We start from the raw sequence: 16,789 nt of genomic DNA on the forward strand, positions 1-16,789 counted from the left end.
TGTGTTTGGTGTCTTTATGACTCTCAGATCATGTATCTCTCTTAGGGACAATGAAGACTGGTGATGAGCCCTGACAGACACCTTGGACATTCAGTTTATCAATCCAAAGCAAACTAAAGCTGGCAAAGACTGAGCAGTCTGTATGTGACTTAAGAAGGGCATCCTATTTCATTGAATAGTTTTCACTCCAGTTCAGAATTTTATTTTATTTTAGATTGTAGTCCACTTCATTATAATTCCTCTTCCCTGCGTTCGTTTCACTTCATTACCTAATTTTAAGATTTCTTCTCCTTTAATGAATATTCATTTCATGAAAGGAAGTGAAATCTTGTGATTTCAATGAATATAATTTTGTCAAATTTCACTGTCCATTTCACTGCACTTCATGCCATCCCATTCCATATAACGGTATTCACTTTTTTAATTTTGAATTTTCTTTTTTTTTTTTAATAATTGCATTTCTTTCATCATATGTCTTCTCATGTCTGTTTGTTTTAATTCTTTCCCAGATTTCAAAACTTCAATGAGTCTCAATTTGGCATGCTTTAGTCCTTTTCTCTGCATCTCATGTCTTCCCATTGCAATTAATTGCATGCGCTCCATTTTCAAATTTTATTCATTTGTTTCAATTGCATTTTATTTCAGCCTATGTCGTGTCCATTCTGTTCATTTCACTTCATTCCTTGATTTTGAGGTTTCATTTCATGATTTCATGATGGGAAATGAATCTGGTGGTTTCAATTAGTAGCATTACTACATTATTCACTGCTCTCTTTACACAAAGGGATCACTAGAATCAGATCCACTCCTTTTGCCAGTTTCATATTGAGAATTTATGTTTTGTTATTTTTCACAGTTTGAGCTTGAAAGAATTTATATCAGCTTGATGATTATCTCCCTATTGTCTCAAAAATGTTGTTTATATTTTCCAGGATTTATCCTTGCATGACATTTAGGTCAGTCATTCTACAATATCTTTTTTTCCATCCTTTCTCCATTCTCAAATGTGGGCACTATAATGGGTTTTGCATTGTTCTGCTACTTCTCCTTTTCACCATGAATTTTGAAAGGTGTAAAGATTAGTTCATTCAGGTCCCTGAGTTCATTAGAGATGGTGGAAGTGGCACTAAGTGTTTGTGTATCACAGGTAAGTAATCTCCAGTTTGTCTTTGTTCTAGCCTGAACTGTTACCACTTTATCACTGCTGCTAATTGTGTCAGCCACCTGAGCCCAGCTTGCTTTCTTAATGAAGATAGAAGCAGAAAGATTGAAGAAAAAAATAAAGTACTAAATGAATTGCCCTTGCAAACACCATCTGCTACCAGCTTTTTTTTTTCATTTAGTGAAGGACCAGGTCACTCAGTTTGTTCTGATTTATCATATGTAATCCATTGTAACCCTTCCCTTCTCTGCCTCAAGTGTTTTCTGAATGTGCCATTTTTACAATATTGTTTGCTCTGCATTGGGCTATCTTTTCCTCATTGTGAGAAGCCTCTCATATAGTTCTCATTTCTGGGTGAAATTCCTTTATTTTGTTTCAGTAGTGTAGATTTTTTCTTCCCCCAGGGAATTATGGTTTATGGACATTCTTCTCAGGTAAACTTCCCACAACAGTGTTTCAGGAGTGCAGTCAAATGTCACCCATGTGGTGCAAAATGGTCTCGTATTATTTTAATCTGATATTAAATATTCTTTCTTTATTTGCCTCTGATGAAATGCCCTCAAACTTTTATAATCAAATTACTTCTTCACTAATGGAAATTCTTAATGACCTTTTGTAAATGTCTGGATATACCAATTTTCCTGCAAATCTTACACAAATTCACAAATGCGATTGTTGCTCTTCAGAGACATCCTCTTAGAGTCTTAATAAAATTTGTTAGAAAGTGACCTCTTAGTTAGAGTCAGCTCTGCTGACTCAGTGCATATCTCAGGGCTGCAGCTATCAGCAATCTGGACAATCAATGTCAGTGCTAACCTATTGGGCAGGTGGCTGGCTGGCAATGAGACACCTGGTAGATAACGAGCTGTGGGGAAATACCATGGAGAGAGGAGCTGGTAATCAAAATCCCTTCTGAGAGAGAGTCCTTAGAGCTTTGCTTGACATGTGTCAGTACTGTGTCAGCAGGACTGCTCAGGTGAAATAATTGTCCACAGCACCTGCTGTGTGATGTGGGCATGACTGAAGTGGCTGCTCACACTCTGGAAGTGCCCTGCAGGTTGGACCCCAGGAAAGAGAACAGGGGTCACTGTGGAATTTACATTCTCTGAAAAAATTCCTTTGCCCAGGGTTTTTCTCCTGGGAAGCTGAAAGGCAGCGAGAGAGGCCTCAGAGAAAAGGAAAATAATTTTAATCTCATTTGCTTCTCCTGTGTTGTGCCCACGTGGAATGTGTTTGGAGATTGCTTACCCAAAGGTGATTGCCTGATTGGACTCCAGTGTGAGTTGTTTTGGCTCATTGGCCAACTAGGGCCAAGCTGTGTCGGAACTCTGGAAAGAGTCATGAGTTTTTATTATTACCTTTTTACTATTCAGTAAGTATCTTTTCTGTATTCTTTAGTATAGTATAGTATAGTATAGTATAGTATAGTATAGTATAGTATAGTATAGTATAGTATAGTATAGTATTCTTTAATGTGATATAGTATAATAAAGTAATAAATTAGCCTTCTGATAAGATGGAGTCAGATCATTCTCTCCCCTCATCAGGGGACCTGCATTTACAATAGGTCACCAGCACTGAAAATCTTTTGGAGCTCAAGTACAAAACACAGCACCAGTGAGAGCCAAGCATGTACCCTCCATGAAAAAAACTTAAGGGTAGGTGTTGAGTAGGGATTGTTTTGAGAAGGCAGTTTCACTATCTTGATGGTTATGCAGTACCTAAGCATAGCTATGAATTCTTGGATATGGACAACTAAAACATCATTAGGATTTTAATCTGCCCTGTGCATCCTGCATAAGATTAGGAGAAATAACGTGCACAGTTTGCACAGAACACAGGAATATAGATCTCTAAACACGGCAAATGGTCTTGTATTTTGACCAGTTCTGAAATACCTGTTAGAAAATTTGTTCTGTTCTTTTTCACACAGCTCAGAATGATTTCAGCAAGGCTAAGTCCCTACAGGGGCTTAGCCTTTTTTTCTCAGGAAAAAAGGAAAGAAAATAATAAATTAATAAAATAAATTTTACAAAATTTTGTTGATTCATTAGCTGCAGCATGGTGCCAGATTGAACATCTACGTGGAAACAGCATTCTGTGGCTCTGACCTGCATTGTAAATTGTCTGTAATGGAATAGTGAGTGAAGCTTAGGGGGAGCAATTGCTTCAAATGTTTGCTGCCATTAGCTTAAGGGAGAGGAAATGAGAGAAATCCAGAAGTTTTCATTTCCAAGCGAAGCATGTCAGACAGCACAGCACAAGACCTTTTTAAATTGCAATATGGTATCATATTAAACAGAACCCATCTGTGTTTCCTTCGGCTTTCCATCAGTTTACATTTTTTCTTAGATGTAGTAGTAGCAAATGTCAGAGTTTTTTCACCATTTCCCATAATGCAAAATTAATATGTGACTATCTGTAGGCCTACAGCTCTCACTGACCCATTGCTGCAAACTCCGAGCTGTTCATCTCAGAAGTACCAGTGGTGAACTTAAATGGAGACACAGTGTGAAGTGACTTCTATCCAAGCATTTTACTGCTGTTAATGAAATAAGAGAACAGTAATTAATGTGAAATGATGCCTGAAAATGAGTGGTAAGCACTAGCAGGTACTGATGAGCTAGATAGTGATACAGGCCACTAGCACAGCATGTGGATACGCCTGGGTTCCAGCAGGGTGTTTGGGCTGGACCTCTGCAGTGTCACCAGCACAAGGGAGGAGGCTGGAGCTGGGCTGCCTGAGCAGGGATAGGGGATGCCAGGGCTGAGCTTGGGGTGGGAGGCTGAGGCAGCAGGGCCTTGAGGTCTGATCCTGCCTTTCTGGGGAAAAACGAGGTGGTGCCTGCTGAGCTGGTGGCTGGGTGGGGGGCTTGAGGAAAAGAAGGTATCTTGCTGGGGACAGCATTAACCATCAGATGAGAAATGTCCTGTGATTTCAATTGCTGATTCCCAGGCATAAGTGGTTTCTTACTCTTGGGAGTGAGGATGTGAACATTTAGATTAAAAGAGCAGGGGTTTTGTGACACTGGGGATGAGAGATTGATATGCTGCTGCAAGGGTGTCCAGGCACGGGGCCGTGCCTGTGCAGCCTGAGCCTGCCAGTGCTGCCATCCTTCACCTCCCTGAGGGCTGACACATTTTGGAGCTGGCAGGAAAACTGCAGTGAGATGGGCTGTCAAAGCTGCCTGCAAGGAGGTCACCAGAATGGTGACTCTCCTTCTGAACTGGACCCTGTGGGCTGCTAGCAGAGAGATGTCTTCTGGAAATATGGTATTTTGATGATTCCTGCAACTTGAAAGACTGTCTATTGAGTTGGCTGTGAGTGAGCCTTTGTTTTGAAGGGCTTTGGTGCTAGAAAGAGAGGAGGTGGATGCTTTTGACAGCCAGGGATGGTATGGTTAGGGATGATTCCACTTCTGTCGTTCCTTTGTCAAGCTTAGATTCTGTCTGGCAGGGAGAGAAACAGGGGAAGGTGTTTGTGATGTGTCAAATGCTATTTGCCTGTCAAGCACTGGTGTTCTGACTGGGGTGGTTCAAGGGTTCTTGGGAGCCTCCACCAGCTCACAGAGAGCTGCATTTCCACAAGGGAATGAGGGCAAGTTTTCAGGTGTCCCAAGTGGGATTTATCTTGTTGAACTGCAGTGAGTCATCCTTAGGCCAGCATGTAAATTGGTTCAGGTGAGTTTCTCTCAGCAGGCACACAGGTATTTTTCAGGGTGTGAGTCTTATTGACCATCTCTGTCATTGATGTGGGTATACTCTGTGCTCAGAGGGAGGGGAGCTGCCTCCCACCTACCTGTGGAAATGATCTGTTGAGTCTGTCTGCATCCTGCTGCTGTACCAGATATGCCGATGAAATACATCACTCTGTTTAATGAGGTTTTTCTCCTCTCCAAGTCTATAGTTAATCAGGCACCTGATTAAGTGGTACTTCTCAGCAGCTTAAAAAACAACATGAAGTTTATTGCAGTTTACTCAGCCTGCTACTGCTCTATCTAGGCAAAGGCAAAGACAGGATCACTGAGCTGTATGGCACTTGCTTCAAGAGCAAAACATAAGTGAAAAATGGCAATTTGGAAAAGGCTCATCAGTGACTCTGACAAAACCAAGCTAAAAGCATGAGGAGCACTTAATGTATTTCCAAAATTCAAAAGTCACATACAACAGTACTTATATGTATGTCTTCATTTTGCTCTTGTGGAAGCTGTGGAACAACAAAAGACAGAAGAGAAGCATGATTTTTTTAAGCGCCTTTTTTTGTTTGTTTGTTTGTTTAATAAACTTTCAAGAGATTTGCCCTTCTTAATTTCTCTTCTGTGTCACCTTCTGATCCTCCTGGCTTGTTATTACACATACTTGTGACAATCATGGGAGCTTTGCACTGATTACAATAAGTGTGTTTGATGAGATTAGGCTATTTTTAGGTATGAATATACAAAAATTGAGATGGATCAGAAGCTAGTTGAAAAATTTTGCCTGGTCTTCTAAATAAAAGTTTTAACTTAGCTATCTAATATAATGTTTGTCTTTTGAAGCAACTAAAACTCCTTTTTCCCAAAATGTTAAGGCCCCCCAAAAACAAAGTAGGAGCATTCACTGGACAGTCATGAGAATAGGCAATGTATCCATTTTCTAAAACTTGTTTTTGAAAGCTTTTCTATTTTCTTGTTCTGTTTGTGTGTCTTGAGGTTTTCTGAAAGGGTAAAGTCCAGTGCAGCCTGAAGAGATGTAATGCAGGGTTAAGAAAAAATGGCTGTGGTTCTTCCCAATATCTGCTCAGTGATGTCGTGCAATGCAGATTAATGCCTCTCCTCCATCTGGCAAACTCCTATGGAACTCTCTGACACACTCACATGTTCATACACCTACTCATGCCTTTTCCCTGTTTGTGGCCTTAAAAAACACCCCAAACCAAAACCCCCAAGAGAGTCTGTTTCTGCTCACAGAGCTAGCAGATCCTGGCCTGCTCTGCTGAAACATGATTAATGAGGTATAAATGGGTAGTTTTCTTACCAAAGGGCTACTGACAGATTAAAGGCTGATTAAAGTTGACTGTTGTTTATATATGAAAGGAGGCAACTACTTGATTCCTGGTGGGCAGCAGTCACTGGGAAAGTTTGTTTGCTTTTGATGGAGATGAAGGATAGACAGAAGGATTCCTGCAAGAGTAAAAATTTTTCTCTAGGATGGAGCTGCCAAATGGTTTGTATGCAGTATGTTCCAGTTTTTATGTACTAAAATGTATATAAATGCACTGACAATAAGGAGGGATGGAGAACTTGTGGAAGTATTGGATAAAACCTGCATCAGGTAATAAACTCACTGGTATCAAAGGGCTCATCTGTTCCTTAGAGATAAGCTCTTATGTAATTTGATACTTATCAAAGTACCCATGAGTCTGCCAAATTTAGTTGGGAGATCTTCTCAGCAAAGGCTGTGGCAAGCCATTTGTGAAAACAGCATGATATATTTCACAGCTGCTAAGGCACTAGAGCAGTTTTGCTTGCAGTATCTTAGAACACTTGAGTTTCTTGCTGAAGCATGAGAAACTGGGGAAAAGAACTAATGCTAGCTCAGGCATATGCAAAATATCTTTAAGTCATGACAGCAGAGGTTTCTGCAGTTGCATCATGTTTTCATGGTGTGCATCCTGCCTGGCAGCTGTAGGGGACTTGGTCCAGCTTCATTGAAGACAAGTCTTGTTTGCAGCTTCCCCCACTTTGCTTTGGAAACCGTGTTTAAGCTGGTCCCTGCCTGAGTTGGGCTAAACTTGTGCTGTACCTGGTCTTGCACCCTGTTGACCCACACTCACAGGATAATGCTGTGACTTGGGCAAAGGTGGTGCCTGCCCAGCTGTGCCTTTTATCTGTGGCGTGCCTTTGTCTTCTTCCATTGCAGACCAGCCATCAGATAACTGTTTCCCTCTGGGGATGAGGATGTACAAGGAAAATCAGTTGCAAATTATTGCCCTTACTCTTAGACCACTCACTGGAAAAGAGGATCAGCCTCTCTTGGTGTATTTTGCAGTCACATGTAATTTTCTTTTCTAGGAACTGCCTTATTTTGTTCTGATCTTACAGCTCATGATAAACATGTGCTGGCTGATAATAATCAACAACCATAATTTCAGCAACAAAAAAGTTTGAAAAGTTTTGAAAGTCTATTTGCAAACATGTCAAGTGGGTTTTTTTAATGCATACTTTGATATTTTCCTTTCATTTCTCTGATGGTGTCTCCATAATTTCAGCTTCCCTGCAGTAATCATCACAGTATTTACAGCGTACAGAGACATGAACAGTGTTGAAAAATAGGCTATTCAGGGTTTGTTTTATTAGTTCAATATCACCAAATAAGTTTAGGTAGGTTAGAAGCAACTTTTTTTACCTCAGAGAGTTAAACAGCCAGGTTACTGTGTCCATGCTGAGGATGTTTGAAATTAGGCCAGTGGCCAAAGTGTGAGCTGTAGTGCCTGCCTGTTGTCAGAGTCCAGCACCACAAGCTCATGCAGCAGCCTGCCCTGACGTGGCAGGGTGCAGGAGAGCAGCTGGACCTGCTCTGTGAGCACAGGACCAGCACTGCTGGGAGCCACCCTGTGGGGTGCCATTCCTCACTAATGAGCTTAAGTGGAACCAGGTGGAGTGCAGAGGCAACATGAGGAGAGATTTTGTAGAAAGCCCTGGTGTCAGTGTGATTACATAAATAATTGGGGTTTTTAAAAATTCAGATATGGAACAACTGGACAGCTGAAGAAGGATGCTGACAACCCAGAGGGAAACGCTTTGCTTTGCACTTTGTTTTGAATCTATAGCAATGTCTGCCTGTACATTTTTGGGTGTATGGAAGGTTGTTTTCCTTATGTTAACCAAAATACATGTTTCTCATTTTCTCTGTCATGAATTTACACAGTCTTAAAAACTTAATCTGCTTCCTTCAGGTGCCATTAAAACCTCGGGGAGAGCCTAGTTTTTGCAAGAGTCTGCATTAACTGAGGCATGAACCTCTACCCTCCTTAAAGGCTGCTCTACATGTTGTAGATAGCCCTGTTGGCTGCATTTATTTTCACCAGCTCTAGGCACTGAATTCAACAGTTAAAGCAGGAGCTTAGTGTCTTTCTTAGATCTTCCTACACTTGACCTGGGAAAATCCACATCTTCATCCCATTTGGAAAAAAATGTTCATGTTTTGTTGCCTTTCTCCTTCCATCCCCATTAAGCAACTCTGTGGTGACTGCGTACCTCTCTCTAGTCAGAGAGATGAATCTAGGCAAAAAAAAAGTGAGGGCAAGGATGGCATTTGATGTTGACTTGTTGAAGACAAGAGGGATCTCTATATGGAGGAATTTACCCTGTATGTTTGGAGGTTTTCTTATTTAACCAAATTCTGTTATATCATTTGGTGTGCTTATTGGGATTCCAGATGGTTTTTTTAACATACATAATACATGAAAACACTGAAAGGCAATCTCTGTGGAATCCCTTTGGATTTCCTACAAATATTTAGCTTCCACTCCAGCTTTCTAGCTATCTTGTTGTTTCTGTCCTATAATAAGATCCTTTAATATAGCTCCCAGAGCTCTAGTATAGAACCTAACACCTTATAAAAAGGAAATTTGCAATGGATGTAAGGAAATTATATCAGAAATATCCATGCAAACAGCTTGCTAGTGAGTTAGAGATAGTGTCAAATCTGGCATAATGCCAGCACTGGGTGACCACTGCTCTTGGATATTTTTCTAAAGTTTATTTTTTTCCTAAAGTTTAATTTTTTACATATGTTCACTCCCCAACCCCCAAAGAAATATTTTTCCAATGATCTTAAAAAAAACCCCAACAACAACAAAAATCAATGCCAGCCACTGGGTGCTTAAAGAGACTTTTAACAACCAGGAACGTAGCACATACACAATAGAACTAAATAGCCTAACTATAAGAAACAGATTTCTTTAATTATAAAGGTCATGATGAACAGTAAACAAGACAAAATAGAGTTTTACCTTGGGGGGCAGGGGGGAGGAAAGGGAAAAGAATAGAAAACCCAGTGTGGTGAATTCTTTCTAGGGCTATGTCCTACAGATCAGGGCAGAGGTTCCATTACTGCTAAGTTTGGTTATGAACTGAGGTAGAAACAAGGGAGTATTTAGTGTGCATTGCAGTCAGCACTTTCAATAAACCTCCTCTCTGGGGGGTGTCTGCTGCTGGTGTTTGCATAGATTTCACTCTGTGCAATTTGGTGTAAATCTCTATTGCAAATACCTCTGCATGGGAAGGCAGCTGTTCTTGCCACCAGAGATTTTTTTCAGCAGTCAAAATCCAAACAGACCAGTACCCTGCAAAACCAAACAAAACTAAACATTCCCAACCTGAAAACTCAAGACGTGGAGCCCTTCCTCCCAATGACATAGAATCATAGAATGGTTTGTGTTGGAAGCGACATAAAAGATTATTTAATTCCAGCCCCCCTGCTATGAGATGGGTCCCAGTTGCTCAGAGCCCCATCCAACCTGGCCTTGAACACTTCCAGGGATGGGACATCCACAACTTCTCTGGGCAACCTGTTCAGTGTTCAGTAAAGAATTTTTGCTGTATACCAAACCTAATTTCCCCTATTTCAGTTTGAACTCATTGCTCCTTGTCTTATCACTGCAGTTGCTGATAAAGTGCTCCTTTCTGGTTCTCTTGTAGGCCCCCTTAAGGTATTGGAAGGTTGCTAGGAGGTCTCACAACCTCCTGTTCTCCAGGCTGAATATCCCTTACTTTGTCAGTACTTTCTCTTTCATAGAAGAATTGCTCCCATCCTACAGGATTTTCAAGTTGCTAGGACTGCAGGCTGAATCACACCTCATTCAATCAGGTTTGCCAATCCTCAAGGACAGCAATTTCATAGTTTTTCTGAGCACCTCTTGTAGTGTTCCTTTTCGCTCTTTTCTGCTATGGATGGACAGGCCAAATATCCTCTTTTCTTCTTCAGAGATTATGATCCAGACCTCATTCAACTATCAGTCTCCTGGAGACTCTTGCCCAGAAGTTGGAAATTTTCTTTATGAGCATCACTCAGTGCAGTTCCCCAGCTGAAGTCTGGCCAGTGCTGTGTAGGATGAAGAGATGATCCTGCCAGTGCTGCAGATCAGATCAATTTTCTATTTTTTCACCTCAGTGTGATGTTTCTCTTTTTTTATAGTAGCATGATGTTGTTGACTCATGTTCAGCTTGTGATCCATAGTAACTGCCAGCTCCTTTTTTTCAGAGCTGATTAGTCATCTGCCATCCAGCACCTGTGCAGCTGACAGTCCTTATCTAACTACAGTAAATTCTGCACATCTCCTTTGAATATTTTATTTCTGTTGGACTGTGCCTCTGATTTATCATGATCCTTTTGAGTTCTATATCACCCTTTCATTATGTTTTCATACCTGCAAATATGACAATTCCAGAGCAGTCATGAAAATACTGTGTTGCGATGGACTCCAGGTGTACCCTGTGGGACTATACATGATTCATAGCTCCACCCTGACAAAAGCTGCACATAATTCCCCTGGTATGGTTTGCCAGGCCATTCCACACCCTTGGATAGCAGTTTCTTGTAGTTCATATGTATTTAGGTTAAGTGTGATAATGCCATGCCCCACAAACTGAAAATAGTACCAACATCGCAGGAGCTGTTCTTGTCCATACAGAGTCACTGGTGTTTGACTGAGGAAACAAACCCACCTGTGTAAACCCTGGTAAAAATGGCAAATAATTTTAGACTGTAGAAGATTTCAGGCATTGAGGTAACAAGACATAACAAAAAAATATTAGAAAGAATAATGAAAATAAGATGGCTTTAAAATTATCACTTGTTCTTAGCACATGCTGACTCAACTTTCATCACTTAACCTCCACTGCTCTGATGCAAAAGTAAGATTAAAATCTGGTAGAACCAAGCAGAGTGGTTGGTTCTACTAGACTTCAATCTTATTTTTGTGTAAGTTAGGTAGGAAAGGTGTAGATAGGGAAATTTTGCTTTTCCAATAGGAATTCTTCTGCTTTGTATATCATTACAATGTTCAGTTAGAAAAAATACAATGAAGACAATAAAAAACCTGGTGGGATGACAAAACAAGTTATGGGATAGATCCATGGTAGGTTGGAGAGGCTACAAGACCTGGAGGGAAAAGGAATAGGAACTGCATATTGTTTAAATGAACAAATATTATACCTTTCTTGGAAAAAGGAAAGCTACAATGTAATGCACCAAGGTACTATGGGATTATGCCCATTTTACAGAGACAAGAATGTGATGCTGTGACTTGTCCTAATGAAGTTCGCAGGAGTGTGGTAGGGGTGCCAATATTCCGAGCCTTTCTATGATGAAACTCCTATTTCCTTCACAAAGTCCTGTACTGTCCTGAGTCTGTCTTTTCTCACTCTGCAATTGCCCTGTAACACTTTGTGGTCTGCTCTTAGCACTTCAAAAGGCCAGCTGCTCCCTCAGATTATCAACTAGCTTTTTATCTATAAATAGAGTGTATCTACTGTCCTGGGGAGATTCTGAGCTGGAATATATGCAAATACATTTGACAGGTTTTCTAGGCCTCACTCTTGGGTTTAACATAAATTTTCATACAGGATAAAAGTCAGCAGCACATCCAAATATTCTTAAAGCATTTTACGACTCTGATGATTGTTCTAGTTTATATATGCTTTCACTCATTAATGCCTATTTTCAAATGCCTATTTTCAAATGTCGATTTTCAAAAAGGAAGAATATGGACAGTCTCCTTTGCTATGCAAATCTCAAGACCTTTAGTGCACATATATGACTTTTGTATCCATTTGTGCATTGTATCCATACCCTTATGCAACCCCTTCTTGAAACTCAACGAGAATGACGTGCAGGGATAGTTTTCTTTCCAGCTGCATATCTTCCAGGCTTTAGTTTGCCGTGGTAGTGTGAGAAGAGACACAGCAGATGGCAGTGCATGACATCAATTATCTCTGCCACACGCTCCCGATCCCAGCGGTAATTGTCCAGGGCTGGTGAGATTACACTGGAAGGCACCCCCACTCCCCGGTGCCGTGTGGAGGAGAGGAGGACGCTTCTGTGAACCAGGGCTCTCTGAGGCATCACTTTTGCTAGGTGGATCAAGACTGCTGAATCAGCCTGCCCCCAGATTTAAGCAGCTTTAGCACTGGCAAGAGACTCTGAAGGCCTCCTGCGTATAGACAGATTGCAGCTTCCAGCAGAAGCCAGTCCCAGGGTATTTCTGTTTTCACCCATGTTTTTATCTTCCACAACATGATTCATGTTCTTAATTGCTTTTCTGCTTCAAAACGTGGGCAAATTGCATGTCAAATTAATTTTTTTCCATATATCCTCATAGTTATGTTTTTGGGTGAATGTTAGAGGGCTTGTTCTTGGTGCTTTGTGACATTTGAACTAATATTTGGCATAGAAATAATTATGGCATTAAATGAAAATTTCCTTACCAAATTGTGATGTGTTTCATCAGTTTGATCTGGTACAAGGGACAATCTGAAACAGGAGAAAAAGGAAGATGGAGGGGAAAGGAAGGAAACAAAAATTTCTTGAATGCCAACACTGGACTGCTTTGGTAATGAGTGGGAAAACAAGGAAGAAAGTCTGCAAATTATAGTTTTAAGGGGAAAACATTGTTTTTAACCAAAATGTTTAATTATAGAGCTCTTAAGGAGACCCCAGGGAAGTGTCACTAAGATGATGAAGGAGTTGGATCACAAGTCCTGTGAGAAGAGTCTGAGAGAACTGGGACCGTTCAGCCTGGAGAGGACACAGGAGAACATTTCCAATGTATATAAATACCTAAAGGAAGGCTACAAAGAGGATGGAGCCAGCCTTTTTTTCAGAGGAAATGGATGCCCAGAGGAAATGGGCCAGGCAATGGGCACAAATCAAAACATGGGAGATTCCCTCAGAACATCAGGAAACAATTTTTCAGTGGGAGGGTGAGTGAGCACTGGTACAAGTATAGAAGTCTCCATCCCTGGAGATCTTCAAAAACTGTCTGGACACAGTCCTTGGTAACCAGCTCTGTGTGGCCCTGTTTGAGCAGGATGGTTGGACCAAAAGACTTCCAGAAGTCTCTCCTAACTCAACCCTTTTGTGATGCTGTTAACCCAAAGAGATGCAAACTCCTGAACTGTACTCTTGTACAGTTACGGTATTTTCCAATGTTTCATTGAAAATTGCTTGGAGCATTATTAGATAAAAAACAATACTTGAAGCTGGAATTGGAAAACTAGTGTTAGTCAATGCCCAAACATGGTCTCAATGTTCAAATCCCAGGGGATTTCCTGAATCTGCTAAGTTGGTTCCCTAGTGCTACTTTCCAAAGCAATTCAGCAAATCTGCCTTGTGCTGTTTGTTTCAGAATGACATATTCGAAATGGATCATGACGTGACAGAAATGCTGGGGATAGTACAAGAGGTTGTCTCTGCTGTTTATTACTAATTTTGCACCTGGGCAAGTTACAGGTAACATCATCTGGAATTCTAATGAAAGAATGATCTTGTTACCTTTGTTTGGATTGAATATTCTCTCCCTTCAAATAAAAGGCAGATATTTTGTTAATATGGCAGTTCTAAATAACAAAAATGGAAAACTATAAAATATGGAAAGAATCTAATTGCCATATCTGTGGAAAACCTAATCTTTCTTTTCAAGAAATTGAGATGCTGACGGAATCTATTTAAGAAAATAAAAAAATCTGCAAGTGTCTTATTAATCTTCTTGAAAGTATCACTTTTTTTCAAGTAAAGACATGATCAATAAGTAAAAACTTGTGTGTGGAATCATCCAGTAGTAGCAAATTTTTTGTTGGAGAATGGATTGTTTGCCATCTATCCTGAACAATTTTGGACAAGAAGGTGTAAAAAATTATTTTGGTTCTTTCTATTTCAAGACAAGAATATTGCACTAGGATCTTTCAGTTAAAGACAAGAAGATTCATTTAGGACCTGCCTCTTTAAGCATATGCTCTCTTTCAGGTATGAGTAAATATGAGAAAAGTCTGTTTTGAAATAAGTCTCTTCAGGGAGCACTGATTGGGATTTGGGTGAGGAATTGCTCCAGAAAGAGATGTATGCATCAAAGGCTTATCCTGTGCTCCTCCAGGTGCTGTTGAGACAACCTTCCTGGGGTACAAATGTCCATGGCATGACCATCCACTTAGACAGAGGCTCTGACTTTCGTCTCTGAAGGACAAAATATTAATGAGCAAAAAGACCACATTTTTTTCTTTTTCCCTAGATGCCTTTCCTCCAGAAGAGGCTTGGATGCTCAGAAATGTCAAAAGCACTGTGGGAACACTTGCACATCTGTGAACTGGTGAAGCAGCTCATCAGTCAGAGTAGCTGATTTGGGAAACAAGGATACTCCAGCTAATGCCTGTTCCAAATTCTCTGTAAAGAGTTAGCTTAGGATTTTGTAATGTATAGCATTAGTACTTCAGAGACCCTCATCTTTTTTTTAGAAACTGAGGGTAAATTTTGACAGTAATCTTTCTACAGCTTGTCTCAGAAGAAAAGCAGTTCTTGAAGAAAACATCCAACTTTCAGTAGTCCTCATATCACCACTAGTCACCACCACCCTTGTGAATTTTCCAGAACAGATGATCAGTAGATCTCATGCTGAAGAAACAAAACAGTGTCAGTGAGAGATTTCTGCAAAGTCACAAGATTATCCCACTTAGAATTTCAACAAGGTTGGATTCTGTCTGACATATTTTAATACCCCTGACACCACATCTGCAAGCTTTGAAAGGGGATGTACTTGGCCTGTAAGATATGCTGCTTTCTTATGCTCCTTTGGAAACAGGGTGACCAGCTAGAAAGGACCTGTACTGATACTGCCACAAAACAGGTTATCTTACAGTGAGAGAAACAAAACTCCTGAGAGCCTGAAACCTTGCAATAAGGAGCTAAGGAACAGTAGAAAATGCAAATTTTTCTCCCACTTAGCTAAGCTGCTACATTTTCTTTCCTGTCCTATTTCTCTTCTGATTCAGTTTGCTTTGAGAGTGTTGCTCTGTGACCTCCAGGCCAGATAAATTATTTCAGAATCTCATTTTTCCTCACAGAAAGCTGTGATTTTTCCTTCCAAACTGAGCCAAAGAATATATGAAGTTTCCCTGGTTTTCCTGGAACATGCTGCTGTTGGTTCCTATTTGTCTACTAAAGGTAGACACTAATGCTCCTAGACTTTGGGCACTGGTTAATTATTATAATGAATAATTATTCTGGAGACAAGCAAATAGACAGGGAATGTAAAGCTCCCACCTCTTTTGATTTACTGTTAAGCCAGAACAGTAGATCCGCTAGTCTACCTATGTAACTTCTCCAAGAAAGTCTTTCCTGGTCTTACTGCATAGAAAATTAATAGATTAAAAAATTAAAAGGGGAGGGGGGACGGGACATTTTGCACCAAAAGGGACCTAAATAGGCAGGTTTGAGTTCCCCATTCATTACAGTTCCTTCTTACACTGACCTATTTTCAAGCACCTTTTTATTTTTATTTTTATTTTTATTTTTATTTTTATTTTTATTTTTATTTTTATTTTTGCTTTTACTTTGCTTTTGCCTTTGGCAGAGTTTTGAAGGTCCACTCAGAGGAGAATAGGGATGTCAACTATTCACCTGTTTATAGATCAGATTTGACTTTTTTTTCCTTTAGACCAAGTAATTGCAACTTAAATATATAGTAGTGTATGTTTGGAGGTTTTGAACCTTGACTATATCTTTCTTGAGCAAGGGCATCCAAAACTGAACAGATGTTTCTCCCACAATCAAATTAGTTCATAACAGGAATTCAGAGAGTATTACTGAAATATTAATGAGCCTTAAGAGATAACAATGCATGAATACTAATTAATAGTAAGTTGTATGGTGCTTTAAACAATGGCACAAAAAAGCAAGTCCAAACTAAACCATCATACGATTAAACATTTCCTTAACTGCATAGTCTAGGTGAATATTTCACATGTATTTTTCCTCTAATATTCACAATAAACAAAGAAAAAGGCACTGCAGAAAAGTGCATTTCAGTTTAGAAGAACACTTTGCAAATGTATTTAATCCATCTTGAATCAAGGAATCCATGAGACGATGTTTACTAGCTTCATCACTACAGCTATTCCTAAGTGGATATCTGTGGAATATATTTAAGGCTAATTAGAAATTTTTCAGTTTATTTCTTAGTTGTAATTGAAGACGATACAACAATTTATCCTGCATGCGTCCAATCACTACCAGCTAGGAGTGGAAACTGTGGCTTTGGCCGGGAAATTTCTAATACTAATTTTTGTTTTTCAGTCTTGACATTTTTATCAAAACCAGAACTCTTAGACGACATTTTCCCCCTTACTAATTTGATGCCTAACAAACAGTGACTATTTTGACAGCTGGCAAGCTGTTGAACGTGAAAACAGACAACAAATAACTTTCACAATTTGGGAACAGTAGCTTTGTGATGGACTCAGGTTTTACTGTTGTTGAAACTGGCCATTGTGATGTGACTAAAATCCCTTCAGATTTGTAGTCCATCCTCACTGAGCACCTCCATAAGTGGAGTGCAGTGAACTGAGTGTGGAGCTGAGGGAATTGACAGCC

Source organism: Zonotrichia leucophrys, chromosome 3 (genome assembly GCF_028769735.1).
Source record: "Zonotrichia leucophrys gambelii isolate GWCS_2022_RI chromosome 3, RI_Zleu_2.0, whole genome shotgun sequence".
Lineage (NCBI taxonomy): Eukaryota > Metazoa > Chordata > Aves > Passeriformes > Passerellidae > Zonotrichia > Zonotrichia leucophrys.